This window comes from Myotis lucifugus, unplaced genomic scaffold, assembly GCF_000147115.1.
Source record: "Myotis lucifugus unplaced genomic scaffold, Myoluc2.0 scaffold_1685, whole genome shotgun sequence".
In the NCBI taxonomy this organism is placed as follows: domain Eukaryota; kingdom Metazoa; phylum Chordata; class Mammalia; order Chiroptera; family Vespertilionidae; genus Myotis; species Myotis lucifugus.
The window spans coordinates 8,767-12,507 of NW_005872733.1; the positions used below are offsets into that span (position 1 = coordinate 8,767).

At 60.7% G+C, this 3,741-nt stretch overlaps 1 pseudogene; it reads right to left on the bottom strand.

Annotated features, from left to right (window-relative positions):
- Positions 1-1,987: 1,987 nt before the first annotated feature.
- On the bottom strand, positions 1,988-3,203 carry LOC102437077 (annotated as a pseudogene).
- Positions 3,204-3,741: the final 538 nt, after the last annotated feature.

The following is a 3,741-nucleotide window of genomic DNA, read 5'->3' on the forward strand; positions in this document are numbered from 1 at the left end:
ACATGACACTTTCTTTGCAGCGTGTGTAAAACCAGACTGCATTATAAGTCGAAAAGCTTTGCTTTAGCCAAACATTGCATTATTACCCGAGAAGAGAGCTAGAGGAACCTTGGGGTCTGCCACAAGTTCCTGCCAACCTGAGGCAAGTCACGTGAGAAATACCCCCGGATTCAATCCCTAGGTGTGTGAAAAGGGGGTGATGCCAACAACCCTGAGTGTTTCTGCAAGCAACGCTGTGAAACTATTTGGTGGGACAGCGGGCGGAGCGCAGGATGAAGGAGTGGACTCTCAGGGTTCCAGGCGCGCAGAGCCTACCCCGCGGCGCGTGGGGGTGACGCATGCGGACGCCCCTCCGGCTTTCTCAGTGCAGCCCCAGGAACCTAGAGGGGCACTCACCTGACCAGGAGCTCCAGGAAGATCACGTTACTGCAGCAGCCAGCGAACACCAGGCCCACCGCAAAGAGCAGGCGCATGGCCCGCTCAGGGAAGGGGAGCGCACGCAGAGGAAGCGCCCGCCTAGACCACTACCTCCGCTTTGGCACAAAACTTCCTCCCTTCCCAGAGCGCTGTTCTTCACCTGCACCACAACCAACGCTCCCAGCCAGATGAGCTGTAGTTCATTATCAGCCCCGACCCCATTCATTTGAGGGGGCGATCTGGTCCCAGCCAGACTACATATCCCAGGATGCCCCTCGCACTTGACACACTGCTGGGAGGTGTCCCGCCTCTGCTGGGACCTCAACTCCAGAAGAGAGAGGAGCGAGGTTCTCCTCATGCCACTCGCGATAGGCAGCCGCAGGGTTTGTTGGGAAGTGAAGTTCAACCCTGCCTAGGTGGTTTCTGACAAGTAAGCCAAGGGCCCAGAGAGGGATGCGAGTATCCCAGTCTCAACAAACACAGCGCCATTTTTTCTCGGTGGGAGAGGGGACAACATATACTTAGACAGGTTCCGATGGGCCCATGACGGGCCAAAAGGAAACAAAGCCACGGAAAATCCCCTAGGGGTGCCTCACTCGACAGATATCCTGTTAGCAGGACCTTGTGCTCTCGTGTGTGTGTGCGTGTGTGTGTGTGCGTGTCTGTGGCGGGGGAACGAGGGGGGAGGGGGAGGGGGGTGGAGGAGGAAGGGATAGGTGTATGGGTGTGGGTTTGGGTGTGGGAGTTTGTGTGTGCGAGCGCGCGCGAGCGTGTGCATCTGAGCCTGTACATCCGCAGTCACGCACGGACACTCCTTACTTTGAACGGTCCGTCGCCATCCATGAACACCCTTCAGCCCCTGCCTTCTCAAAGACAACGCCCCCTGCACGTCCTTCCCGCCTCCAATCTAGTCAGAAAGGGGGAAGTCCAGTCACCTGTCTGTGATTTCCCCACTGGCAGCTGTAGGAGGGGGGCTTGCATTGACGCTTCTCGACCAGCAGAGGGCGGGGCGGGCTCTTCGGCCCCTGCCCCAGTCCACACAAATTCTATAACCCACAGCCAAAGAAGACTTCCTGGCCTGTCCATCTGATCGATACCCCGCCCATGCCCATCCACCTCACCCCTCACACCCAACCCTCCCCCCACCCCGCTCACTCTGTGGATGGATGGTCAGACCCCGCCCAGAGACCAAGTCCAGGCCTGGCCACCTGGGCTTGCCAAAGCCTCAGAAATTGGAAAGGCGGGATCAACCTTTTTTTTTCTGAGGAGGGTATTTTGTTGTTGTTGTTTTATCGGAAGGAACGAGTTATTTTGTTTGTTTGTTTGTTTGTCTGTTTGTTTTTCCCACACCTTTTCGGGTGATTATGGCCAAGGTGAAAACAGCAACCGGTAAAATGAATCCCCAAAATGACTCGGCACAAAACCGGTCTTTTTCAGAGTTATTCAATAAAAGAAAAGTTAACGAAAAATCTTTCTAGGAGTTTTAAATCCTATTTCCAAACAGAAGAAACAACTCCATCATTGGCCCCAGGTCCCTGGCCATCCTCGCGCACACTGACTTGCTGGTGCTTTAGCTGGTGTCCATCATCGCATCGTCATCGTCCAGCAGGGCGTCCAAGTCCTCGGCGTCCTTCGTCGCGCTGTCAGCGTCCAGCTGGGAGTCCAGCTCCTTGGTGTCCCTCACGGAGCTGTAAGCGTCCTTCTGGGCGTCCAACTTTTTGGAGTCCCTCACGGCATGGTAAGCGCCCAGGTGGGCGTCCAACCTTTCGGTGTCCCTCATGGAGTTGTAAGCGCCCTTTTGGGCGTCCAACTGCTGGGTGCCCCTCATCGCGCTGTAAGCATCCTGCTTGGCGTCCAACTGCTTGGGGCCCCTCATCGAGTTGTAAGCGTCCAGCTGGGCGTCCAACTCCTCCGCTGAGATCTGTCTCCTTGAATGGCGGCCATTGCCCCTGCCTGTATGCAGGTTGCCTCCTCGGGAGCAGCCCTGAGTGCCGCCTCCGCCGCCGCCGCCTTCGCCGCCGAGACCGCCACCGCCGCCGAAGCCTCCAGATCCTCTGTTGACGCTCGGTACCGGCCTGGGCTGCGTGACTATGTTGGAGGTGAGGATCTGGATGTGGAGGGGACGGCCATCCAAAGGGACGCCATTGTACTGCTTCCTGGCTTCCAGGGCGTCTGCCTTGCGCTCAAAGTGCACGTGGCTGTTCCCAGGCTGCGGCCAGAGCGGTCGTAATGGACAGCGGCCTGATTCAGAGGCCCGAACTCCGCAAACAGCTGCTGGATGTCCGCGTCGGACACTCTGAAGTCCAGGTTGGACAGCAGCAGCTTCCCCCGGGTTATCAGGCCGGCGCCCCCGCCGAAGGCCCTGCGGAAGCGGTCGTGGTGCCACTCGTCGGGAAGCTGTCTCGGCCTGCTGTAGGGCCCGGGCCGGTTCCTGCCTCGGCCGAGGGCCGCCCTGTTCCGGAAAGGCCCGCTGCCCCAGCTCTCGGGGGCGGCGGCGGCCTGCGCTCCGCTACCACCTAGGCCTCCCTGGGAGCCGGCCCTGCCTTGATCCCAGCCTCGGTCCCTGCCCCCGCCGTGGCGGTGGCCATGGCCATGGCCTCCCTGGGAGCCGGCCAGGTCTGGGTCCCAGCCTCGGTCCCTGCCCCTGCCCCCGCCCCCGCCCCCGCCCCCACCCCCGCCCCTGCCCCGCCCCGGCCGCAGCCCCGGCTATGGTCGTCCCGCTGGCTCCGGTCCAGCCGAATGATGTCGTCCAGTGACATGGGGATTTTGTCGGCCATGGCGGGCCCCGAATCAGCCTCGGATCGAGCCCGTGCGGAGGCACGCCGGTCCTTCACTTTTTGGGCGGCGCCAGGGCTGTCCCAGATGTTGGGGTCCAGGCCCAGGGGTTCCCAAGGGTGTGGACAAGTCGGAGAAGAAGGAATGACACCGAGACAGCGTTCAGTGGATCAGCAGCCCAGCCAGGCTCTAGCCAGGTGCTCTAGCGGCTTCTATGTCCCGGGACCGGGTCTTGGCGAGACCTCTCTCCTGAAAGCTCCCTTGGAGAACGAGGACGACGACCACGACCACAAGCCTAGGGCTGAGAAGCTCTGCAAAGAAGGCCCTGCGTTCTTTTATAGCCCCAGAGCTGGTGGGAGGAGCCAAATCAGCTGCCCGCTCGACCAATCAGCCGCCCCCAGGACCGACGTCACCGGTTGGGCCTCAAGTGGAGGGGAGGAGGCTTGCATTGGCGCTGCAGGACCAGGAGAGGGCGCCCCTGGCCCGCCCAAGCGATTCACGGGGCTTGGGGGAGGACTTGGGAGACAGGGCAGGTGCCCAAGGAGGCCT